The sequence below is a fragment of the Prionailurus bengalensis genome, chromosome C2, assembly GCF_016509475.1.
Source record: "Prionailurus bengalensis isolate Pbe53 chromosome C2, Fcat_Pben_1.1_paternal_pri, whole genome shotgun sequence".
Lineage (NCBI taxonomy): Eukaryota > Metazoa > Chordata > Mammalia > Carnivora > Felidae > Prionailurus > Prionailurus bengalensis.
The window spans coordinates 79,727,333-79,754,904 of record NC_057350.1 but is presented as its reverse complement, the minus strand read 5'-3'; the positions used below and the strand labels follow the sequence as shown (position 1 = coordinate 79,754,904).

At 41.2% G+C, this 27,572-nt stretch overlaps 1 protein-coding gene across 9 annotated transcripts in view; it reads left to right on the top strand.

The window, feature by feature from the left end:
- The window catches only part of LOC122491615 (LIM domain containing preferred translocation partner in lipoma), a 679,043-nt gene that overhangs the window by 444,819 nt on the left and 206,652 nt on the right, over window positions 1–27,572 (top strand). The gene's annotated exons all lie outside the window — the stretch shown is intronic.

The following is a 27,572-nucleotide window of genomic DNA, read 5'->3' as shown; positions in this document are numbered from 1 at the left end:
GAAAGGATTGATTAAATAACTAAATAAATATCTTAACAATTGTCATTCTTGAAGCCCTTGGGTAGAACACTGAGTTGCATTCCTACAGGAGAAATGCCAAATGAACAAGCCTAGGCCAAGTTCGTTTGGAAAACCTTATTTGGAGAACCAGGGCAGTGTGAACTTGATCATGTGAGAAGCCTGGACTGTTCAGCCTTCTGTGGTTGTTCTGTGAGTTCTAGTACCAGGCTATTAATAGGGAGTCAAACACAGTGTTCCACTGCTTTGTTTTGTGTTGTGTTGTGTTGTGTTTTACACTACATGGATCATATTTAGAAAGACCCTTTTCATTAGCAAGAGGTTATCCGCCGAGGGAGTCATTGGTTTCTATTTTATATACTCTTATTCCATGCTCTATCCATACTTAATGTTAGCATTCCCTATTAAAAAACAGAAGCCTAGGGGTGCCTGGGTGGCTTGGTCGGTTAAGCGTCCGACTTCGGCTCAGGTCATGATCTCACGGTCCATGAGTTCGAGCCCCGCGTCAGGCTCTGTGCTGACAGCTCAGAGCCTGCAGCCTGTTTCAGATTCTGTGTCTCCCTCCCTCTCTGCCCCTCCCCCTGTTCATGCTCTGTCTCTCTCTGTCTCAAAAATAAATAAACGTTAAAAAAAATTAAAAAAAAAAAACAGAAGCCTAGTTTTCCATTTTGAGTGTTACCTAATGGACAAGTCAAAAAGAAGTTCTAGAAACTAAAACAAACTTAACAAGTAGTCTCAAACAGAATTACCCCAACATATTTGCTCAATGACTGGGGAGTTCACAGGTTTTTTTAAGGCTGTCAGAGATCAAATAAATGTGTTGCCTTTGCTTTTCTAAGAAGCCATCTTACCTATTCACAAGAAATTAAGATCCAGAGGGTGTCCAAGGCCTGAATAGCAAAGTAGAACTATAAATTTGGGTGATCAGGGAGGCTTCTGTATCTACATTGATAGGTACTTTATGATTGCCTTTGATAAAATAACAGGAAACATTTTAATTCAACGCATTCTCATACCCATTGTCTCATGTGCTTCTCAAAGAACTTGTTGGGATGGGCAGATGATGAATAATTATTGTCTTTTACAGATGATGACAAAGTTGTAGAGAAGTAAGACACTTCCCAATTTTGCACACCATGTAAACCATAGACTCCTCGTTCTTTGTCTGTAATAAAACCCATAGCAGGAAACACGTGGAACTAAAAGAAAATTGCAGTTCTCAACTATTCTGTTTGCAGAATGCCCCTTGCTATTGCTTAACATTTAGATTGAAAAATGGGAAATTTGTTCAACAAGACACTGAATAAAAGGCTTGGGCTGATATCTAGCATTCTTTAGTATTCTGGGAAGAGTCTTCAGATAGTGACTCTATACATGATAAGGTTACACAAACCTCAGAAGCCAAATAAACATTTTGATTAAATGATTCAATTCTATGAAGCATGTGATAGATACTACAATAAAATTGTTCAAAATGGAAAGTGTCTAAAAAGAAGTATGTATAAAAAAGTAAGTATCTCTGACAAAATGGCATTGGCCCTAGCTACATTGCTTAGTATACCCAACAGTGAATAGTGAGATTAGTGTGTGTGTGTGTGTGTGTGTGTGTGTGTGTGTGTGTATGTGTGTGTGTTGAGATACATTCAAATTTTTTAGGACCTAAAGCTTTGAAGCTTATAACTTTGAGGACACCTGTGTAAAAAATACAAAATTATTGAGGTGCCTTGGTGGCTTAGTCGCTTAAGCCTCCAACTTTGGCCCAGGTCACGATCTCGTGGTTCATGAGTTTGAGCCCCACATTGGGCTCTCTGCTGTCAGCACAGAGCCCGCTTCAGATCCTCTGTCCCCCTCTCTCTACCCCTCCTCTGTTCTCTGTCTCTGTCTCTCTCTCTCTCTCTCAAAAATAAAGAAACATTAAAAAATATATTAAAAAAAAAAAGAAATCTTGCTGTTAAAAAAATACAAAATTATTGCTAGAAAATCATTGCACTAGTTAAGGCTGCCATAATGAAGTACCACAGGCTGGACAGCTTAAACAACGTAAATCTATTTTCTCACAGCCCTGGAGGCTAAAATTTTGCTTCTTCCCAGCCCTTCCCATTTCAGTTAACTGCCTCTTTGAAGACGCTGTCCCCCGATACAGTCACATTCTGAGGTCCGAGGGGTTAGCACTTCAACAGGAGAATTTTAGGCGGACATAACTTCTCCCATACAAAGTATGTAAAAAATGAATATTTATTATAAATGAGAAAAGCAAGCGCACCTATTTTAAATGTATAAAAAGCCATGAAATATGATAAAAAATACAAAATTCAGAAAAAAAATATTTCAATTAGAAATTAATTAAATACCCAGTGACTCTGTCTTATATTTTGTCTCTGGTCACTTTTCTGTGCAACCTAATTTTGTATTATTCTCCTTAGGGAGAATACAAAGATAATTTAAGTCTTCCTTCTTTCCTTCTAACATGGTTGATAGAAAGTTATTATTATTATTATTGTTATTATTGTATTAGTATTAAAAGTTTGGGGACGTCTGGGTGGCTCGGTCAGTTGAGTGTCCGACTCTTGATTTCAGGTCAGGTCATGATCCCAGGGTCGTGAGATCGAGCCCTGCATCAGGCTCTGCACTGAGCGTGGGGCCATGCTGAGGATTCTCTCGGTCTCCCTTGCCCCTCTCCCCTGCACTCTCTCTCAAAAACAACAAAACAAAAGTTTGGAAAACTTCCCGTTATCTTCACAACTTTTTATCAGTAATGTTGTAGAACCTAAGGAGATTGTCAAATTGGGGGAAACTGCTGTCAAGTTCCTTTCATTTGTCAGCTGTTATGTTAGAAAACTACCTGTGCTGTTGTTGTAAGTTCATACACTGGCAGACTTTATGTTGTGAAATTCATGTCCGAGAGGGAAAATCAAGGCAGTGGTGCAGTTATAATTGCTTCCAGTACATGGCTGCACACACTCCTCCTCAGAGAAGGCAACACCCTTTGCATCACTGAGTCCCACGTAGCCCTCCTTGCGTGCATACTGTTACACATCTGATGACTGGTAGAATGTTCGGCCCACACTTTCTAGCTCCACACATTTCACACCCTGCTTCTCTCCTCTACTGGCATAATCCACACACAGGGTGTCGCAAGAAACATTCACGTCACAGGATTTCTAGCTCCATATCTCCGAGTCCCAGAGCTGGGAGAGTTAGTGGGCCCAGGGGCACGTACAGTTTTCCAGGAGGTCATTGCTCCCCAGTGATAACTGGCAATGGCCTACGCACATACCACAGTGACTGGAGACTATGTAGTCGCACAATAGTCAACTAAATGTATCCTTGAGAGAAATTCGCCTAAACAAACCCCAGATTTCCGAGATCATTCCAACACTACCCCACCTGAGTGTGTGACAGAGAGAGAGTAGTCAGAGTGGAAAGACACAACAATTTTGCTGAGGCCCCTCTCAGAACAGCAGAAGGGGCCAAAGCACGTGAGGGGCCCGGAAGCTTCCTTCCGTGCCAATCCATATGTATTTAAAAGTATCTCTTCTTCTCTGCGTACTTGCTTGGGAAGACTTATTTCTTCTCTCATTCCTGCTTTTCCTCAGATATTTGTTTACTGTGTACCATATCCCAGACACTATGATGGGAAAGTTAAGACGCATCTGATGATGCCTATAGCACAGGTATAAAATGATGAGTAACCAAATCTGTTAAAGATAAAACCTCCTGGATATCCAGGGGACTTAGTGGCACATTCCACTGAGCTCTCAGGGAAGTCTTTATGAGGAAGTAGCATTTGATCTGGCCCAGAGGATGTCCTGGGTTGGAACTGGTGATTCTGAGGAGAGACAAGGGTGTTGGCTGATGCTGTAAATGGCAGTACCTCTACAGACGTTTTCTGTATCTTAACATTTAAACTCTTATTTGCTTACATGGCCAAAACAAATAAACTGAAAGAAATCCCTGACTTGGGGTACACCTCTGTGCCTTTGAGAAATATCCTCCAGAGTTTGATGGCTCGTTAAAGGCTCAAAGTTCAGAACCATGTCTCTGTTCTGGAATCCCATGGGTAGTTTCTGTGACATCTGAAGTAATGAAGCTAGTTTTACCCACCTCGCCAGAAATAGACTTCATACAGCCTCTTCACTAAGACCCCATGGCCCAGTCGGTTGAGCCTCTGACTCTTGATTTCTGCTCAGGTCATGATCTCCTGGTCTGGAGATGGAACCCCACGTGGGGCTTTGCGCCGAGCACGGCGTCTGCTTGGGATTCTCTGTCTCACTGTCTCTCTGCCCCTCGCCCGCTTGTGCATGCTCACTCGCTCTCCAAAACAAATAAACTTAAAAAAGAACTTAACTCCCATGGACAAATGGAATTTACTCCCCAATGATAATTTGATAGCAATGTCGATAGTCCACTTTTCACACAACACTGACTTGTTCCTTTTCTTTCTTGGTAGTCCTTACCTTTGCCAAACTTGAGTATTTGCTTTTTCTGTCTTTGTTTCCCCATTCCCCATTTGCTCTTTTGTTTGGCTTATGCCAGTGACTCTTCGGTCTCCCAGAGAAGACATTTTGGGTGTGACCTTCTTTCTGAAGTGTACTTGGCCCAGGAGACAGGAGTCTAGCAAAGTGTCACGTTCATATACGATCTAAGGCGGGGGGTTTGTCCTAGCGTCACCCAGTGTGACCTGGTGACAGAACCAGGAGGGATATTTGGATGCTCCATCTTTGCATGATTTTTGCCAAGGCCTACGGATCTGTTGGTTGTTTCAGTCTTTGTGGCCCACGTTCTTCGTCACTGACCTACTAGGTTAAGCTGCTTGAGGGCAAGAGCTGTGTAGTAAGACACACTACCTTGATGACTGGCACCACATGGGCAGCAACCAACGTAAACAGAACCCAGCCAGGTTGCCTCGCACTTCATTGCTGAGAGACAGTTCTCTGCACAGAGCAAGTATTCGGTAAATGTTGTATCATCATGGCTTCCGTGTCTGTTCTTCATTTAATTTGAGTAAAGGTTATGAATCGGTTGCTAACGTAACTGGTATTATGGGGTTTGATGGGGGCAGATAGCAGCTCTGTGAGCACTATTAATACCACTCTCTGGTGGGAATGTGCCGTCCATAGACTAAATGATTAGGAATAATAACAGGAAAAAACTATATAAAGACTGCTCTTCCATTAGTAGTGAATGAACACACTTGTCACAAACACCCTTAGATCTCACATAATGTTACTCCCTGTGGTAATTTTTTTCCAGATACGCTATTTGAACGGCATGAGATATTAAAATAAAATTGGGTTGCTTCGGGGCACATGCCAATAAAATGAATCAATCCTCCCTGTGACAAATGGCAGGCAAAACAGTCACAATGTTCACAGGGAAAGTGGCAGGGATGTAGCTGAGACATAGATATCTATGTCGCTTGTACGGGGATCCTTCACACTAGCACCGGCCCGTGGGTAACTGAAGCCTCCTCGTCCGTGCATTCGAGAATGTAATAGAGCGTTCTTCCTTTTCACTCCTTTTGCGCTTTTCGTCGTGAGGATTAATTTGAAGGCTTCCAGCTTTCCGAGCTCATCTTTCCCTTGGTCCCGGACATGGCTGATTCTATGAGCCAGAGAACTAACAGACAAACTGGCTAGCTTGCTTTGACCGGAGCTGCGCTGCCCGCCTCAGCCAGCCTGGCAGTTCAGCCCAGGCTCTATTTTAAGGGGATCCGCACAAAAGGCTGAATGAAAATGTCCCCTGACATAAAATGTAGTTACATAAACCTTAATGAAAAGAAAGGACCAGGAAGTGCTTAGTGCCTCAGACTCTGGAATCAGAGCTTTCCTCCCTTTCATTCTTTTTCTGACATTCACGGGACCATCCTGAGGTGTTCTTGGCTCTGCTTAAGGTGGAGGGCGTTTGCAACACATCCAGTTCAAGCCCTGATTCTTCGCAGTGGTTCCACTGACGTTTATTGGGCGCTTACTGTGTGCCAGGCTCTGCACTAGCTGTTGCATATGCCGACACGGAGAAGATGCCATGCCTGCTCACAAAGATTTCTGTGGGTAAGAAATAGATGAGCCAACTAAGGCGAGGGCCATTTGCTCAAAGCACCGTAGGCATAGAGGATAGAACTGGGGCGGGAAGCAGATCTCCCAGCCCAACATTCATTCGACTCTGGTTCTCCTTTCCCCCTCCATCTCCCTAACCGAGGACACAGAGTCCTAGTGGCATTGAAGTAATTCTTGTTCCAGGTTATGACACAGATTCCCTGTGTTTCAAATATGTATTTTGTGTTTAATACTAATTCCACAGAATCTGGAAGGAGAAAGGACACATTTCTGACTTCCCTAAGTTTTCAGAAGCCTCTGCTCTCACATCCGGGGCTTCCAGAGGGTTCCCTTTTGTGATAATGCTTCTCGGAGCAGCAGTATGAGCAGTTCAGAAAGTTTGCAGGTGCATTTAGATATGCAGAGTTTGGAAGTGTTTCGAAAGCCCTTTCATTTGAATTGTGGAGCAGAAATCTTGCAAGACCGTTTGTTCTCAAGAGGTTATCAGTATGTTTGGTTCTAGCCCCACCTCGACCCCCCAGCTTTTGTGAGAACAGGCTTTGTCCGGCTAATTTGACATGCTCAGACAGGACGTTTTGAGCCGTGTGACAGCTGGACGTTTGCATAGGAGAGAAGTGCAGACAGCACCACCTGACTCTCCAGGATGTTCCGCTGCACATGTGTGGAGAGTGGGAATTGCCTCAGTAAATCAGCATCCTTTACATCGTTTTCAGTATATCAGAATTTAGCGTTCTGGGCTCTGATTCCAGTCAACAATCCATAAGTTAACAGGTCTCCTCTCTTCCTTTTCCTCAGCTACGTAAAACAAGAAGATTGGACTACTGTCTCTTTTGCAGCGGCCTAAAGAGCTTATGAAATGTACATGCTTAATATTAACTCACAAATTTTGCGAACTACTTATAGGTAGAATGCCATGGAAATATTGATAGTGATGCATCAAACGACAAGTTAGTCAAAAGTCCTTTACTTCTTTCAGCCAAACTCCAGGTTATCTCTCTTCCCCTCTATCTTTCTAGCAGCTACCATATCTCTGAGAATCTAGCCTGTACACGGCAAAGATTTATTAAATGACTAAAACGAAATGACGTAATTGTCGTTGTGATCTGCCCCCCATTAACTAAACACAGCCTCTATTAGACTATGTTGAGAAGCAGCTTGAAAGTAATGGACTGTTTTTTTTTTTTTTTTTGAGAACCACTAGCCACCTACTCCACCCAGTGTCTGACCTAGATCTTTCAAATGAAAGTTGAACGGTATTATCCGTTGAGAACTAGATCCGTAATGACATCTCATGAAAGTCACCTTAAAGGGTAAAAATCTAACCTGTTCAATGTGGTTACATCTTCTACAACATAGATGATTTACGCCTGTCCACATCTGGTGGTGGGATTCGAATGGCCTTACTATGTATCTCTTTTGGACAACTACATTTTTTTTTTTACCTGAATCAGTCAGAATGACAGCAACTGATAGCAGAGAGGAGACAAAGCTCTAACCTCAGATCAAAGACTAGTCTTCATGTCTGTACCATGCCAGAGATTGTTGATAGCCAGAGATTTATTCTTTCAGCCACACCTTCCCTCCTAGAAGTTATTGTCCATTTGTGTTATTCCTGGAAAAAAAAATAGTCTAATTCCATAATGTGTTCTTTTAGAAACAAGAGAACATACTGTTAAAATGATATGAATGCATACTCTATCTTATCCCAGTTTGTTCTAAATGAGTAATCTGGAGTTGGTTTTCTAAATGTCACCAATCTCAAGGGAGGAGGGTACATTTGCAGTGGATTTTTCTCAGTAGGTTAAATCTAAAGAAGTAATTAAGACTCCACATTTCTGATTTGCAGGAAACAGTATTATGCATTTCCCCTCGATAAGAATAAGTAAGGAGGATAAAGGAAGACTCTCAAATTGCAGTCTGTGTGACCTGTTTTTGAATAAACATCATCATATTCCACAGTCAATTATCTCCAAAGTACAGTGTGTTCTCTAGCCAGAGAGAGAGAGAGAGAGAGAGAGAGAGAGAGAGAGAGAGGCTGTCAGTTAGAAGTGGTTAGAGAAAAGGACACATGCATTGGAGTGTACATTAATCTGTTGTCCTCTGAATAATTTTATACAATTTGGAAAGGGGTAATAGGGAGGATTATACATTATTTCTATGTGATTTCATAAATATCAAATTGCAGTCATCAGTGAAAGAGACAAGCATGACTAGGGAAGCAAAATGAGGTATGTTATGTTCAGCACAGTAATAGGGCTCCTAATACCAAAGGAAAAACAAGTCATTAGTTACAACTGTTGAATGGAAGTGGTCTAATCGGAGCAGCAGGATAAGTATCCCATTTTATTATGGCTTCGTTACGTGTTTTGCAAGACTCTGGCTCTCCATTAAAATTATTTTCTACAGCAACACTGTGAGGGTTCAGAACCCAGGAGCATAACTATTATTTTTGTTTACACCATGCTGCTCTGCTGGGAGAGTAAATAGTATTTTGAGTTTTGTTTGTTTCTTTTCTCCTTTTCCTTTCTCTTCACCTATGAGCAGATCAAAATTACACAGAAATATTTTTTGGAAAACGATCTTAAAAGAACCTGAGGTTTAATCAAAATAGTGTTGACCCCAGTGAAGACAGGTACTTTATCATCACATCTATAATCGTTTGGGATTGTTTTCTTCTTCTTCTTCTTCTTCTTCTTCTTCTTCTTCTTCTTCTTCTTCTTCTTTTTCTTCTCCTCTCTCTCTCTCTCTCTCTCTCTCTCTCTTTTTCTTTTGAGGTAAAGCTGGCAGCAGGAGGTTTCAGGTGGATGAAGTGCAGACACAATGCTTGTGTTATTTCATGTGGACACCAGACAACCTCCCACAATACCTGTGACATTTGGCCTGATCTGGTAGAAACCACATTCTTTCTGTGTGGCCTGGGATTTGAATCTGGAGGCCTTTGATCCTTGGCCTCTCCTCTGGCTGGCTGCTGGGTGGGGTGGCCCCGATCATTCTTTCTCCCAAGAAGGCCTATTACCATCAGAAGCAAACCGCATCCTTGCTCTCCCAGTAGCAGTTAAGCTTGATAATTACTGGTGATACTGGCCTCCACCCACTCTTATTTTCTTATTCATAAGCCTGAAGTATTAAAAACAAAAAAAAAAAAGCTAACATCCCACTTTTGGAGGGAATAGAACACCACCCCTCCCAAGTTAAACCCTGACACTCCAGAACACCAGCCACGGAGCGTCTTCCTTCTCCTCATGCCAACAAATCCTCACAAATTACTTATTTCCCATTTTAGATGTCGGACAATGACTCAGTGTGCCCTGGAAATACTATCACCGTAGTAATTTTCTTGTGTGGCTCGGCTTAATGTTGGAGAAATGGGTAGTTGCAAGTCCAGACGCTATAAAGATGCAGCTAAATATCCTTCTAAAAATAGGATGTTTGGTTAATGCTTAGCAGTCAACAACTTTCCTGCAACCACACACGGTGCCGGACTAAGAAACGGAATAAATGTCCTCATGTTTGGTAAGGTCTCCGGTTCTGAGATTAACTTTGAACGTTAGGGATTGAGGATACGTTGGCTTCCTTTCTGAGGCTTGGTTCATATGGTCTGATGGTGACCTTAACTCAAGGGGTCAACAGTTGAGAGGAAACGCCATGATTATGGGTGATGGAGGGCATAAAACAGACTACAGCAGATTCATTAACTCAACAAAAGGATAACTAGTTTTTCTGAACTTTATATTTGTAGAAAAGATCCATTCCTAGGTGGCTGTGGCCTGGTGTTCGGTGCAGAGGAGGAAAGGAATAGGCTAAAAGGGAAAATTATACATTTTGAAATCGGACAGAACTGGTCTCAAAATTTGTCTAATGTCTGTGTGATGTATTAAGTGAGTTACTCAGTCTCTCTGAGCCTCAACCTTCTCGTTTGCAAAATGGTGTAATAGCATCCCTATCATATGGCAGTGAAGAGTAAAAGAGAAAATACATGTAAACAGCCCAATTCAATACATACTGCATACTCAGTTAATGGTCACTTTAATTATCATAAGCTTAATCATTTCCAGTGATGAGATGCTTATTACCTTCCAAAGCAATTCATCCCATCTTTGAATAGATCTATTCAGCTTGTATTAAGCTGAAAACTATTTCCCATTATTTTAAAACCCTGGTTGTACTTTTAAGTTCTGAGTCTTTTTCTGATATTGGAGGAAGGGAGGAAGGGAGGGAGGGAAGGAGAGAAGGAAAGGCTTACCTGTCTACATAGCTTTCTTTTGATAAGTTGAAGACAATACTCACAGATGTCTTCAATATTCTCTTCATCTGAGTGGCTCCTGTCAATCCTTAAACAATTTTTCATTAATATATTTTAAATTTTTGAAATTTGTATTTATTTTTGAGAGAGAAAGAGAGAGAGAATGAGTGAGTAGGGAGAGGGCAGGGCAGAGAAAGAGGGAGACACAGAATCTGAAGCCGGCTCCAGCCTCTGAGCCATCAGCATAGAGCCCAGCATGGGGCTCAAACCCACAGTCTGTGAGATCATGACCCGAGCTGAAGTTGGATGCTTAAGTGACTGAGCCACTCAGGTATCCCTTAATATGGTTTTTAGGACCATCTGGATTCAGGTTATTGCCCTCATTCCTGTTAAGAAATATATGGCTCACAATCAGATGTTGTTCTTGAGGTGTGGATCCACCAATGGAGTGCACTGTTACTTTCTTTATTGGGGGATAGGTGCCCAATAAGGCTGCTCCTGCAGGAACCAGGATCCTTCTCTTAAACATCAGCTTTGCCATGTGGTCCTTTGCAACCAAGGGTAGCTTCAGAGAAACCCGCTGAGCCCTACTTTTCTTCCTCATAGAAAAATACTTGTAATGGGATAGTACATTTAGAAGAAATTTGTTGTATGCTTTCTTTACCCTGAAAGGATTATATATTCCACCTTGCACTAAATGCCAAGTCATTCCTTGAACAACAACAACAACAAAAAAAAAAAAAAAAAAAAGAAAAGAAAAGAAAGGAAAGTCATTTCCCCCCCACACACACACACACAAATTTAATAGATTTTAAAAAATGAACGTGAGGGGCGCTTGGGTGGCTCAGTCAGTTAAGCGTCCGACTTCAGATCATGATATCGTGGTTTGTGAATTCGAGCCCCGTGTCGGTCTCTGTGCTGACAGCTTGGAGCCTGGAGCCTGCTTCTGATTCTGTCTCCCTATCTCTCTGTTCCACCCCTGTTCATGCTCTGTCTCTGTCTGTCTGTCTCTCTCTCAAAAATAAATAAACATTAAAAAAATAAAATAAAATAAATAAACAAATGAATGTGGTTCTGAACATTTACAGGGGCAAGTGTTTCTAAATACTAGGTATATGAGTACTGAACTTATCATTGTATCTTCTATGTTTGCCCATATCTCCCCAAACTTGGGTTTCAGTTTTACTAAATTTAAACAAAGAAGTAAAACTAAGTCATTTCTAACATTTCTTCTGATTTTCACATTGTATATGTTTCCACACCTGTAAAATGGAGGAAAAATTTTTTTTTTGCCTGTATCAGAGGCTTGTTGTAGAGAAGAAATGACATTGAATGGGTTTTGCTAGGGAAATATACTATGAGAGCTTCAGTCATTCACCCTTGTAGACTAGTATCACTCTCCCCTTCATATTGCTTTGGGATTCACCCAGGGAAGTAGTGAAGGATGGCCGTGAAAACCTTAATTGGTCACGTGGAGCAGAACACTTTAGAAAGAAGTATGCCCAACATTCTGCATATTGAGGCCATTCTGGCTGCCAGTGAATGAATGAATGATCAGGAGCCCCACAAGCTGTCCCTTGGGAGGAGGGGGAATGCTGATAATATTTGCAGAATCATTCCTTGTACACAAAGCACTATAAACTCATTAGATCCTCCCTGCAAATTTGTGAGTTAGTTTAGACAGGGTTATTATTGTCTCTGTTTTACTTAGGAGGCAGCTGAAACCCATAGAAGTAAGGTTGTTCATAAAAGTGAGCATATCCCAGTAGGGTTGCCCATGCTAAGCTGGTATGTTGTGGCGCCTGACCTCAAAACCACTGGTATCTTGCTACATTTAGGTGCAAAAAGCCCCTTGAGTTCCACAGAATTAGAGCATTACAAGATCTGAAAGGTTGCTTAGAATTCATCTCATCTGATGCCCCCATTTGGCAGAAAAAGGCAAGAAGTTTCTGAGCTGGGGACAAAACACAAGTTTCATTTACATCACATTGTGCTGAGGGTTAGATGCCTAAACCCAGGGAATCATCAGGGAATTCTAAAAGCAAGCAGTCTTTGAAATCATTGTGGTGTTGGTGCAAATCTCATTGCCACTTCCTGGGCATTTCTATCTACCCAGGTCACTTCTGCTACCCAAGGCTCACTGTGAATAACACACGTCAAGCAGGGTACTGGCATTTATTAAGCAAGATAACATGTCGGTGCATGGCTTCATATTTGTTCCGTAACAAATGCCCAACTAATACATACTTCCTTGTGTCCATTTATTCCTCCTCTTGTGCTGTTGGGGCTGCTGTTCTGGACTATTCATTTCTACTCTGCATTTCCCTGTGTATCCTCACAGAGAGATGAGTATGGTATACACCCAGACCCCAGCCATGACAGCTCTGGGGCTTGTCCCGTGCAAGACACTGCCTACCTTGGGATGCTACCAGTGGTCCTCATACAGGGCTTACTACATCTGGGGACTGATCTGGCCTAGCGACCTCTGCTGCAGAGCCTGGTTGAGAGCGCCTGCCTAATTGGGAGATAGGGCTGCATGAATGGATCTTTCATTAGTGACAAAATATTTGCCGGGAGGGACTGTAAACAAATAGAAGACTTGATTCACTTGCTCCTTTTCTCTTTGCCCTCCCTTACTTTTTGTTTAATTTAGTGTGTTTATACCTCAGGACACAGCTCGCTCGCACCGAGTCTCTTCCAAGGTTAAGAGAAGCCTCTCTCTGCCATTCTGCATGTCCCCCCAGATATCTTTAAAACACAATAAAGGGGAGACAGAGCATGTGTTCACCCGAGTCCTGGTCATTATGCGGGCCTCAGGACAAGCGTCACCTCCACTCTGCCCACAAGGGTTTAGTAGAGACCACCTGAGTACCCGAGCTTACCTCAGGCACATTCTTTCAAATAGAGTCACTGTGGGTCATTCGCCTCGGGTCTCACTGCTGTCCTGGCCTGATCTTCTCTGCTCTACCTTGGCTACTGTAGCATATTTTTCCCTTCTCAAAAAGTGTTACCCTTTCATAATAGAGATGAGGCACCTCTGGGCGAAGGGAGCTGCATGATTTGGTGGCCAACACACAAGGCCTGTGGTCAGAAGATAGGGCTTCCATCAAGTCCGTTGGTCTTACTTTGCCTCAGTGTTTTCATTTGGAAATCTGGGATAAGTATATTTGACTGGTCTATTTTATCCTGCTATTGTGGGGTTTAAATGTTAGATTCAATGAGAAGGTGCTATATAGACAATAGAGCGCTATAATAAATAGGACATTTTTTATTGGACTTCCCTCATGTTCCATTAATAAATTGGTACTTTGCATTGTAATGGTAGCTGATCTGAGCACATGATGCCATTGACTTCAAATTAAACTTTATTTAAGAACTACTTGGAGAAAATTAGACAATTGGTATGATTCTGTGGGCTTTGCAGCCAGCCCAAAGGATGCGTTGTTTTCACCGACAACGGTCCTAAAGGACCGTGCCTTATTTCCACTCTATCGATGATGAGCCCAGGCCTCTGGAATCCATTGAGCTCATGGGGGTTTACATGATGCCAAGTCAAGATGGGAAGTTTCATCCTGATTAATAGTTATCGCTGGCTTATGGGGTCTTCTTTTCAGATAATGAATACTCACCAAGTAAGATTGGCGAGGAGCTGTGAGATGTTTGTAGGTCTGATTCAGCACTCATCAAGGCGTCACCTTGCCCATGGCAGTAAAAGCTGTGGCCTTGTACTGATGCCTCTTCTGCTTTACCTTCTGTTCCCTTCTGCAGCCCCACACTGCTTCAGCCATCTTCTATATGGTACCATTATTTTAAATGAATGGGATCCCATTTTGGTATTTGTTTCCAGTATTCCTGAGGGTGTCCAGAGTTTACTGATGACCAGGCACCAAGAAAATTTCCGCTCGAGGTGGTTCTGGCACTGGGTTTATTTTTTTCCCTCTTTTACTGTTGGCCAGTTTGGGCCAGCACGTTGCTAAGTTGTGTTGATTCCTTAGCACTTGTAACCAAGCTAAGAAGTTCATGTCAAAAAACATTTTTTTTTCTTTCTCTCTGAAAAGGTCTTCCCTCTTTTCTGTAATGCTTCAGGATAGGAAAAGAGTGTTTGCTTGATTCCAATTCTGGCATATGAAGCATTTGCTACAAAATGTTTTTTATCACTATGTTGTCTTGTCAAAGTACTATTGTCATTGTCATTTTCAGCTTAATAGCAGGAATGTTCTATTTGTACCAAGAATATTTCATATTTTAAGTAAATTCAGCAAGGGAAATTTCAAATGTAAAACAAACAAACACGGATAGTGAAGACACTAATTAGTTTTATATTTCTCAAAACCCTAAAGTTAAAATCGCTTTTAGCTTCCAGTGCATCGTGCTGTGACGTGACACAACCATTTATAGGTAAAAGGTAATGCCTAACTCAGAGTATTGTTGCCTTGTGACTGCTCAAGCCTCTTCTTGGAGGAAGGGAGTAGTTCTGTTTGCCAAAGCGGCCTCTAGGTTTTGGGTGATAACCGAAGTGCTTTGATTGAATGCTTCTTCTCTAGTTTCAGCAGTTGCAACAAAACCAGCCCCCATCTCAGCCACCCCAAAGGAGACTGGCCTTGGCCATATGAGAACTCAGAGACTCCTGCCCTGAAACCCAACACCCTGTGGGAAATGACAACCACAGATGAAACTGTGAGCTAGATACAGATCATCTTTCTAGTACTGAGGTGATAGCAAATTCCCTGCATTCCTCTATCAGGCATCCAGAATTATTAGTCCTCAATAGTTACGGAGGCTCTCACTATATCAGGCCTTGTCATGAGCCACAGAAGAAATGAAGTGGGGTCTCAGACAGAGATAGAGAGATGCATCAACTATGATTCCTGTCCTCATGGGGCTCATAATCAAGGAACAGAGACAGGTATGTAGGTAGCTACTTCCAAATTTCTAAACTAATTATAATAAACAGGATACCACTGAAGCACCAAAGAGGCTTTGATGAATTCTTCCTGAGGGAATTTGTCTCGGCCACAGGTAATCATTAATAATTTGGCATCCACCTTGTCCTTTTCCTGTATCTCTGTTTGATACTTATAGCTCTATCTATCTATCTATCTATCTATCTATCTATCTGTGAGTTCCCACAGAATGATATGTTTAAGATTATGAAATATTCTTCACTTGATAATGCAGTCTGATACTTTGTATCCATCCATCTATTTATCCATCCATCTTTCCAGCCATCCATCCATTCATTCTACAAAAGTCCATGCCCTCTACAGGACAGATATTTTGCTATATCCTAAAGGAGATACATAATTCAGTTAGACAGTAACATGTAATTTAGTAATGGAGACAAAAACCACTGAGAAAATGTTATAGATCCATAAAAGAGATAAAAAAAAACATGGAGAGTTTCTTGAAAATGATGTCATTATAATTATATAATGATTATAGGCAGTCCCTGCTGATCATGGTGTCTGTGAGCCAGAATCATGTTTTTTCATCATCTATTCCGTGCGTGTTCACTGTGCATTCATTCCATGTCAGACACTGTACCAGCATAAAGTGGGGACATAGAGTCTTCTGATATCTTGAGACATTGCTTCTAACCCTGAATGCGTCTCATTGGGATTGGACCTCTGCTTCTGCCCATCATAGCCAAGGGGTGTACATATTGGCTCCACTGTGTATCTTTCCTTTTACTTTCTGTTCTTGTGGTTGTGTTTCAGTGGACATTTGCCAAGTGCTGTGAGAAGGTGGATATCTAAGAGTCAGGATGCATCGCATTTTCACAAGTGTTAAGCACTTAGTTGAAACTTAGGATTGGCCATTGAAGGAATAGGGCATTTGATGCATAGTATTTAACATTTTGTAAGTGACTTGGAACTGTTGGAAAGAGTAGAAAAGGGGATTCAGGTTATATATCTAGGACAGAGGTCAGCAAACTAGGGCCCATGGGCCAATTCCAGTCCACTACCTGTATTTATAAGTAAAGTTTGCTGGAACTCAGTCATGGCCAGTTTGTTTGTGTTGTCTGTAGCCGATTTCTCTACACAGCGGAGTTGAGTGGTTCCGACAGAGACCAAATGTCTCACAAACCCTACAGTATTTACTATCTGTCTCTCTACAGAAGAAGTTTGCCAATCTAGGAAAACTTGTGAATCTCTGAAAGAGAACAAAGGAAAAACATTCTAGTGTCCCTAATCATATTTTTCAACTTATAAAACATGAATCCATAAAACTTAGGACAATTAAAAAAAAACATGGGCTAAGATGATGGACAAGAAATCCATAGAATATAACACCACCCCCTTATTCAACCAACTAAGGATGTTGTATGTTTCAGGAATTTCTCCCAGATGCTGGATATTCAGACAAATACAACACAATCTGAGCTCCCAGTCTGTTAGCAGAGACGGACATGCAAATCAGCAAATGCTTCTCCCAGTGATAAATGCTATACAGGAAATAGAATAAAGAGGCAGAGAGTAGGAGCAGCCTGCCTTCTTAGAAATTTGGGAAAGATATCACGGGGTAGTTGAAATTTAACCTGCATCCGAAAGGTTGATAGATGAGCAAGAGTAGAAACAAATGATTTATTTTTAGAAGCTTCAACTCTACCTTGAAATGATTTGGTGGGCTAGTAACTTAGTGTATGAAATACTATCTCGTTCATAATCTCTTTGGTCTATACAATGAAGGTCATATATAATAATTTTCTACATTATTTTATGAACTAAGGCTTGATCAGGATGGTTGAGTTGGGTTCCATTGCTTGTAAACAGTAAAACTGACCTGACCCTACTTCTGACTCCAAAGCCACAGGACTGTCTCCCTGAGTCAAACTTCCCTGACCTAAGTCTACAAATACTCCTTGGAACTCGTAATTGGTCTGAAATACAGGAGAAAAGAGCCTTTGATTTTGCCTGTACTAAAGTAACCTGCTATTTCAGATGTCGCCAAGAAATGTTTTTGCACCTGACATTATTGTACATGCTGCTAGCTAAAGTAATAGTGGCCTGGACTGCACATGGGAACCCTCATTAGATGGTCACAAACCTCTCTTTTACTCTCACTTTTCCTTGGACACTTCTCTGTGTTCTCCTTTTCCTTCTTTGTCATGGGTACCAGATCATAGACCTTCTACACCATTGTGCTCCCTCATCACGCAGTTCCCTCCTTCAATAACAGAGTTATGGATAGGGGGAGGGGCATCGTTTCCAATACCAACACCCCCAGGTGTGTGAGAGAAGAGGGAAGGCCTTACATTTACCATTCACCAAATCCCATTATTCACAATGCAGGTTCAATGGTCCTCTGTCTTTAGGCTCACTCCTTTCACTGGGTACTGTTCCAGATGCCTCTTCTACATTGCTGCATTCAGCCATCATTCCAGATCCCTGGCTCCAGATGTCCAAGGTCTTCACCTCCCAAATCCTCTCTTTCCTTCTTTGTCCTCTGTCTTGGGCCATGGAAACCTCTAACACTGTGTTGGAAACATCTTGTTTCCCACTGCCTCAACCACAGCAAGAGGAGGAACATATTCTACTACAAATTCTTACCCCGGCAAGAGTGGTCTCAAAAGAGATGAGTTAGAGCTTTCAGTGCATTTTTTCTTAACCAGGAGTAAGAAAGCAAAGAGGGTAAGAGATGGGCTCTGGAATCCGTTGGCAGGATTCCAGTCTTCATTTACTAGCCCTGGACCTTGACCACCTCTCATCTCTCCAGCCCAGGACTCTTCTAAGGATTAAATGATCACATATTAAGTTCTTTGAAAAGTTCCTGGCTGTGCAAGTTTCAGTTATCATTATTGTTGTTGTTCGTGTTAATATCACATTTTTTTTTCTTGTACTTCAACTTTGCATACCATGTCTCTATTTTGGGTTCAGTAAAATATGGTTAACTTAATCACAGGTTTAATAGAATTTTGAGTTAATCTCGGAACCTCACATCCAATTATCGCACTGTTTTTATGAGAAAGTAAGTTCCTGAGTTCCAAGCAGGTGGTCACAAAGGAACCCTGGGACTGAAGGCACTCACCCCTAAGAGGTGGCCCAGCCTGAAAAAGGAGCTTGGTGGTTAAAGATCACTGAAAACCTGCAAAAAATATTTGTACTAACTGCACAGTACCTTTGAATTTGCATTAATAAGTATATCTAATGCACCAGCCACGATGCAGCCAGTCAGGGTCATGTATACAGTCCTCAATCATTTGGTTTATGGAATAAATGTATTTACCATGTTAGTGTTTGCTTCTCTGCATTTTGACTTTCTGTGTTTTATCATTTATTAATTAAGAAATGGCAGTAGCTGGCTGGCATCTGCATATGAATCTTAGGTGGAAAACTGACAAATCTTTAGGTGGTTGTGCCCTCAGGGTAGGGAATATTAAGAGAGTGACATTTCTGATAGAGGAAATAATATGAGTAAACCTAGGGAGGTAGGAACTCTGGAAATTAAATGCTTGTGCTTATTTGTGCCTTAAAAACAGCACATCTTACCTTACTTCAAGATCCCCACATACTTGGGGCAAAAGTCAACAAAACCCTTACGATGCAGACAGTCAAACTCCTTCTCTCTGAATTGTGTGTATGCACACAGACGTGAACATGTACACACACAGACTCCCCATGTTTCCACAAATCAGTGACAATATGACATGAAACAATTTTCCACAATTTTATGCAAATAACTACATGCTTAAGCACTGCACTTAGCAAAATGATGAGGTCCATCGATATCTCAGTCCTGCTGAGTGTCTGCGTGGTCCCCAATAGCTGAGCCAGTCCTTTCCTTGGACAAGGATAGGAGATTCTGCATTTGCAAGAACAAGTTCCTCTCCACAAATAAAATTCCAGAGGCCTCTAACCTGCTGTACTTTTAGTCAGAAATTATAAAGAGAACTTTAACTTAATACCAGCAGGGAGGAAACCATCCTAATCATACTCAGAGGGCAGACCAATAGAATAGTCTCAGCCCAGGAGTTTCACGCGGTAGGGCCAGCATCTTGTAGAAGGGGAAAATTGCCCTAGGGTTGGGTGGACAGAGATAGATAGTTTATAGGGGAAGAAAAGCTTATATGTAGAAAATAAAATGATAGAAGTTATTAATCAGATAAAGCATGTGTATTATTGGGAAGCCAACTATGAACAGAAGATACAAAAGAAACCTTTCTTAGATTTTTGTTTTGCAGTGAAGGGCATGTTACACTACTGTTCCTGTAGCCTCAATGGGTACATCTGCAGGATCCAGTCCCCAAATATTGGTGTGGGTCTAAAATATGTCACTGTTCCTCTTTTACCTACAAGGCAGGAAGGTGCCCAGAAGAGAAGGTCCAATACCTAGCAGCACCTAGAAGAGCCCAGAGCTTGGTTGTCAGTAAGCACTATTAGGTCACGTTGAGGGAAGAGACATCAGAAACGACTGAATCACTCAATTTTACAACTGAAACTGTTTTACCCTGTATGTGAAAATCACTGGAATTTACAAACTTAAAAAAAAAAACATAGAAAAGGGTACCATAGTTCTGCCCAGCTTCAAGGGAGAAATAACATTTAAGGTGGGTTTTAGAAAATGAGTAAGACAAAATTGACAAAATTAGGAATACTGCATAATAAGCATCACAGTATAATAGTGATGGGTGGGAGGCGCATGGACGAAACATGGATTAGCTCCCTCACAGGAAAACCAAAATACATCTATCTGGAAGACGTTCCTGTTGCTTTTGAAAGCGGTGATATTGCTGTGTCCTGGAAAGGCTAGAAGATTGCAGTGGGGATTCAGTCCTCAAATGAAGCAGATCTTGGGGGTTCAATAGATCACTCGTCACCACTTTGGCTATTTCCAACGTTGAGCTTCTAAACTTTAGCGGTTCAAATGAGATGTTCTCAAAGGATAGAGAAAGATCAAGTAGAGATGAGACAGAATTGGCCCATCTACAAGTTTATTTAAATTAGATAATCCTGACGTTGCTCCGAACTTTTCAGGCAAAACCTACCGTATTGCAGCTTTTAACTGTGACTTTGGATAAACATCGGCCTGTGATGTTGGTGTTTCCTTGCACAAATAGCAAGGAGTGAAAAATCTCACATGTAGAAAACACTCCGATTTTAAGAAGGGGGCCCATGCCAAGGAGTACCCAGGCACTGCCAGGCCTCCAAGTGAGGGTCCTGAAAGACAAACCTGAGTTCTCCTTCCACTTGCAATGCCTGCAAATATTGGCTGCTTTAATGCTCACAGCCTGTGACAGCTCCTTGGTTTCGTTTCTAGAAGCTGATCTTCAAAAGCCGTGAAGCAATAGCAAACTGTTTGAGATCCCAAATCAAAGAACAGATTGTGTAGACTCAAAAAAAAGCAAACAAACAATTACATTGAAAAACAAAGTGTTGGGGAAAAACAGCGACAACCTTTTTGCTCACCTGCCAAGGCCTTGCGGCTAAGCTTCTATTTTTGTCAAATTATAGCAAATGACATCAGACTGTGTCCCACTGACAGGTGAACTATTTCTAGTAGTTGAACCTGGAGGGGTGTCAGAGCCCTCACTTTTAACGTGACTTTCCCACTGGCTAGAGTTACGAGATTGAGCAAATCAAGCTCATTTTCTCCATTTGGGAGGAGGGTGCCATGAATGCTCACCGCTTGAGGCAGTAATGGTGAATAATAATGAACATTGGGGTCAAATAATCACTGGGAGAACGCCCCTGGGGGTTCACAAAAGACCTGTGAAATATGCGAAAGAACTGAGGATTGGAGAAGAGACTTTGTCAAGATTACCTGTCCATTGGGGCGCCTGGGTGGCTCAGTCGGTTAAACGTCCAACTTCAGCTCAGGATATGATCTCACAGCTCATATGTTCGAGCCCCACATTGGGCTGTCTGCTGTCATTACAGAGCCCTCTGCGGATCCCTGTCCCCCCCCCCCCCGCGTCTCTTCCCCTCCCCTACTCACACCCTCTCTTTCTTTGTCAAAAATAAATAAATATTAAGGAAAAATCACAGGACCAGTAAAATACAAAAAAGTCAAGCCCAGGCTTTCCAATATCACATCACTTGTTCTTTCTCCTACACAATCCCGCTTCTCGCTAACCACCCATTCAATAGCTCTTGAAAAGGAGATTCTATTACCTCCTTTGAAAATAATACCAGGTCCCTACTTTCTCACAGGGCTTACCAAATCTAGTCCATGTTGGCCCATCTCCCTGGGTTATTTTGCAAGTTTTCAGGTATTCTGTTAATTGCCTAATTGTTGGAGGGGTTTAGGTTGTCTCAGGATATCCTATCTGAATTCAGTTTTGTTCTCTTCTTTCCTTCCCAGTGTGCCCATTCTCCCTAATGCTGGAGTGATATTTTAGCTTCCCAGACCTGTCAAGGAATGTATATACCCCAAAACAGAGAGAATGAGACAATTACAATAGTTGTTTTACTTTGATCTCAGTAAGAAACTATATAAAAAGACAAAGAATTCGGTGTGGCTATCATTATAGCCTTAACTTCAAAAATTTTTGCCCTTATGTTATTTGCAACACTTGGCCTTCTTCAAAATTTTAAATCATTGATCATAAGCTGGTGTAAATTTAGCTTTACTACTACTTATATTTTATATGCTTTTTCATTTTGCTTTAGTCACTTTGCTACTCATTAATTTAGCTGTGAACAGCTTCCCACGACTATGGAATCAATTATGTACTCCAGATCTTGATATCTGTCGATTTTTTTTTTTTTTACCTCTCCAATCTTTTTTCCCAATATTCCTTCATTCTCCCCACAGTAACCCAAACAAAAAGCTGGTCTCTGCATATGAACACATTTCACCCATTCCTCTGCTTTTAATCAAATTGTCCCTCTGTAAAGATTTTTTTTTTAATCTAGGTTGACTATGCTCAAAGATACTACCTCTTTGATACCTTCACAGATTCCTCCAGATAGAAGTAATAATTCTCCCACTGCATAATCCAATATATTATTGAACTGTGCCTCTCTTATAGAGTCCTATGAGAGTATATTCTGTAAACAGAACAGTGGCATATAGAAATATATAATAATGCAGCTTCCATGAGTCCAATCTTAATACCCTTACTGAATTTTGATCACCTTGACCTCCTCAGATATATTAGTCAACACAGTGGCAATGATGATCAATGAGCAACTAGTGTTCTGGTCATTTAATCATACAGATGAATGTTCCATATTTCTCGAGTTTGTGTGTTTGTTTTTGTTTTTTTATCAAAGCAAGACATACTTGTGGCTTAACAAATCTAATAGGATTAGTGGGTATAAACAAACAGCATCCCTTTTCGGCCCACCCATCTCTACCCCCCTCCAGTCCTACTCTTAGCTGCTTATCCCTGGCATCTTTCATAAAGGCTTGCTATCTGTGGATTCATGAATTATAGACATGCTCTGTGGATTGACAATACAAGATATATATATGGATAGACCATGCATATGTGTGTTTGACTTTGTAGAGTCTCCTCCCTTTGGGGGGCATTTGCCCTTCTCCCTCCATTGTCAGGAAGCTATGCCAGTCAGATCGTCTCTTGCCAGCCTTCATTATTGGCCTGCTGACCTGGTGTTTTAGGTTGATTAAAGTTTGCCTGAGCCAAAAAGTTACTCGATGATCCTCTAGGGCCTCATTTCCATAGGACACTTAGGCTTGGAAAGTATAAGAATGGATTCAGTGAAATGATGATGGAACACCTTGGAAATTTTTGATGTCCTTTCAAGAAGTACAAGGCACTCTTAGTGAGCACAGAGCTGACAGCCTGCCCTATATCTCAGTGTTGCTAACAAATGTCGTCTAGATACTTCATAAAGATAGCAAATAATATTTCTTTAGCATTAGATTGGTTCTATATGACGTATTTCTCTGCCTCCCAGAGATGTAATGACTGTTGTATAGAGGGGGCTGGAATAGGATACAGTGGGTAGAATGTTAGTGAAGTCTGGAGACCTGGACTCAGTTGCTTTTTAGCAAGGCAGTCTTCACACATTCCATCTTCTTTCAGTGCCTCAGTTTTTGCACCTATAAATGGGATTACTAATCCTTGCACTGGAATCATTTTCCTTTAACATTCAAGTGAGCTAGAGTATTTGGTTATCCATGGAGCTCACGAGATGCAAACAAAGGAATGAATCTAGGATGACCTTGAATATATTCTTTTCCCATTCATCTATCCATTTAGTCAGCAAATGTTTCCTCAGTTGTTTTCCAGAGTACAGTTTATACTAAACAAGTCTGGTAGGCAAGCAGACAAGTTGGTAGCTTGGGGTAGGCCCCATTGGAGCCTAGAAGTGCAGCCATTGTCTTACTCCTCACTGCCCCAAGATTGCTTCAGACCCTCACTCCCTCTCACAGATTGGCAAGGGTTCTCGCCATCACGCTTCTTGCATGGAACCCATTGCGCAGGTAAACATTTGATTTGTTTATTCGATGTTAACTTTACAATACTGGTTCCACTTGTGGGTTGGATCATACACACATACATACCTCACAATAGACACAACGCACACAATACATACAATTTGAGAGGTGAAAAATGTTTTGCAATCCATTTGACCTTTGTCTTTAATCCTAATTGTTCTTAATCCATTTCCGTTCCTTCTTCTTTTCCCCTTCAAGTGGATTTCACTTTGTTGATAATAGAAACGAGAATCCTGAGCTACATTGGTTGGGTCTTTTAAGGCATAAGGATGTGAAAATACATAGAAGCGGAATGGCACGCGGCACGACTCACATGTTTGTGCATGTGTTTTACATTATCAACTTTTGCCTTACTTTTGCCTCTGCCCTCAGGATGTGTGAAAAATCCCTGGGAGAGCACCAAGCACAGGATTGTCACTCCCCTAGCCCAGCTTTGTGCAAACAATGAATGCAGCAGCGTGAGTGTCCTCTTTTTGGTCATGCAAACAGAAAACATAAGGTCTTTGGAGCCAATTCTTTACCGAAGCTGCTTCAGGGCACCCCAATTCAGAACCATTCAATAACGTGTACATGCTGTAAAGTGGGTGGCACATTTGTGTATCCATTAGCTCATTCTCATCCTCACAAAACTCCTTGATAGGTAGGTATTCAGTCCCATTTTACAGGGGTGGAGATTGATTGTTTGGGGGATTAACAATTAGTACAGATGAGAACCAGGAGTCTTAAGACCCTCTTTCCTTTACCTGTTATAAGCTATAATACTATAATAATAAGCATCGTAAGACTTTTTGTCCTTCCCAGTGTGAAGTGGGTTTCCAAAGGGGTGTGTGTGTGTGTGTGTGTGTGTGTGTGTGTGTGTGTGTTGAGTAGACTTTCATTTTCAGAGCAGTTTTAGGCTCATAGCAAAACTGAGCAGAAAGTTTTTCAGAGAGTTCCCATATATCCCCTACCTAAACACACACACACACACACACACACACACACACACACACACACCTTCCCCTAATGTCAACATCTCAGCCCCAGGGTGGTACAGTTGGTACAGCTGATGAACCCGCACTGACTCATCATAATCACCTGAGTCCACAGTTTATACTGGGGCTCACTCCTGGAGTTGCGCTTTCTCTGCATTTGGACCAAATGCGTAATGGCCTGTATCCACCATTATAGTATCATACAGAATACTTTTACTGCTAAAAATCCTCTGTCCTTCACCTGTTCATCCCTTCCTTCCCCCAACCTCTGGCAACCACTTATGTTTTTACTATCCCTATAGTTTTGCCTTTTCCAGAATGTCAAATAATTGGAATGGCACACTATGTAGCCATTTCAGGTTGACTTCTTTACACTTTTGCAATATGCAGTGAAAGTTTTGACATGTCTTCTTATGGCTTGATAGCTTATTTCTTTTTAGCGCTAAAAATTATTCCATTGTCTGAGTGTACCACAGTTAATTTATCCACTCACTTATTCAAGGACAACTTGTTTGTGTCCAGGTTTCGGCAATTATAAATAAAAGCTGCTGTAAACACCTATGTGCGGGGTTTTGTGTGGACATAATTTTTCAACTCATGAGGATAAATACCAAGGAGTGTGATCATCAGATCTTATGGTAAGAGTTTGTTTTGTAGGGAACTGACACACTCTTTCAATGTGGTTGTTCCGTTTTGCATTTTTTCACAGAGGTAAATGAGAGTTTCTGTTGCTCTGGATTCTGGACAGTATTTGGTGTCAGTGTTTTGGATTTTGACCATTCTGATAGATGTGTAGTATATCTCGTTGTTAGTTTAATTTTGCAATCCCCTAATAACATTAAATGTTTAGCATCATTCCATACGCTTATTTGCCATCTGTATACCTCACCAAAGGAGGTTCAGGTCTTTTCCACTTTTTAAAATCAGGTTGTCCATTTTCTTATTGTTGAGTTTTAAGAATTCTTTATTTATTTTGGATAACAGTCTTCTATCAGATGTGTCTTTTGCAAATATCTTTTCCCCATCTGCTGCTTGTCTTCTCATCTTCTTGTACTCTTGACAAAGATATGTTCTCTACCAGCCGTATTTGCTACGTGGATGAACACGCCCGGTCTATGGCATATCTTGCAGTAGATTTAAAAGATTAACTTGAGAATGGCTGTTTTTTTCTTAGAGAACTCAATATTCCTTTGTCTTTTCTTTTTGTAATAGAAAGCAGCCTTGGGGGGATACAAGAATATTCTGATGCCCAGTGAGTACTTGATCTTTTTTTTTAACTCTTAAGTAAAACTTTTGACTATTCTCGCAATGTACTTGTACACACGTGCTGACATTTCAACACCTGCTATTAGTATAGCTACAGAGAGGAGAGAAAGGAAAAAGGAAGAGTCATTGCCTCAGCCCTCTACTTCTGTGAAACAATAACAGTGTTTAAATAATTTCTCTCAGTTAGGCAGACATGGTACTTGTTTATTTCTTTCTAAACTGTGAGCTCTCTGAGAGGAAAAGATTTATCTTGTAGAATCTAAGCATGCCCAGCAGGGAATAGGCGTTTAAACAATGTTTCTTGAGTTAAACTGGCTAGCCTTACTTATTCTGAGGTGATATGGCGTCATTGGGCTTTTTCTCACCACCTCTATCTCAATGGGTTCGATTGGCACAAGAGCTTAGAAGGATTTGAGGGCACCAGATGGATGGTGGGTATTATGCATTCTCTGAGTCTTAGTTCTTTCATTGCATGTACTTGGAAATCCTTCCTGCTGGCGAGGTTATGTAAGTGATCGAGGATTGATGGATGGATCAATTAATATTTGTTTCATTCATGTTTGTTTTTATTGTTTCAAAAAGCATAATAGAAAAACGCAGCTTAATGAGATAACACATAGAGAAGAAATACTTTGAAAATTGCACTCCCTATTTAGAGGTTAATATTATTGTAGCTGTTAACAATCGCAAACATCTTATTAAAAACCCAGTGCTTAACTACATAAAGAGCTTCTCATTGCCTGTCCCTACCCTCTTTCCTTGTCCATCCCCCACAATGCAGGCACAAAAATCAAAGCTATTTAAGGATGTGTGAATCAGCATATTGCCTATATTTGATTTATTTTTTCACAATGCATACGTTCCCGAATTTCTCAAAGGCATGTGACTTCCAAGAATTCTTTAAATATGTAAATAATATCATAAAGCCCCTGATGAATTCCAGACACACTATTATTGTAGATGGCTGAGTGATGCAAAGAAAGGCTCACATTCCCTGCTGAATTACCCATTTCACATGTTACATTAATAAACATCAGTGAGCTTGCGAGAATCATGTGTTCTCTGAATTTAATGAACTTCTGAACCGAACGGAACGCGTCTAATTGACAAGGTATCATCAAACACAGTAGAAGATAGTACAAGTCCCTTGAAGAGACAAAGAGAAAGGAGAATCAAGAGGGAAGAAAAACAAAATCCCGGGAAGACTGTGGGAGGTGAGAATGAAGATGACCGGACGTCATCTCTGTTGGAACGTGAAGCTGTGCAGTGATCGGCATGTGTGTGGACGGCCCCTTCTTGTGTAGTGGACAGGCATGTTAGATCCGGATGATTAAAGGACCCTGGTGTCTCTGGCTGTTAAGCTTTACATTTTCTTAATTGCAGTACACAGACTCAGAAGGGGTGGGGGAGCCTCACATAAAAGATAATCCACAGTAAAGATTTCAAGCTGTTAGGTAAATGAAATGTTTCAATGGGAGGCTCTTTTATTTTTATTTTTATTTTTTTGCCTTTTAAATCTCTTTGCACCCAATCGATTAAAGACAAACTCTCTCCAGCAAGTTTTTGCTATTTTGTCTACCCTCTTTTGTCTTATTAAGTATCAAGCGT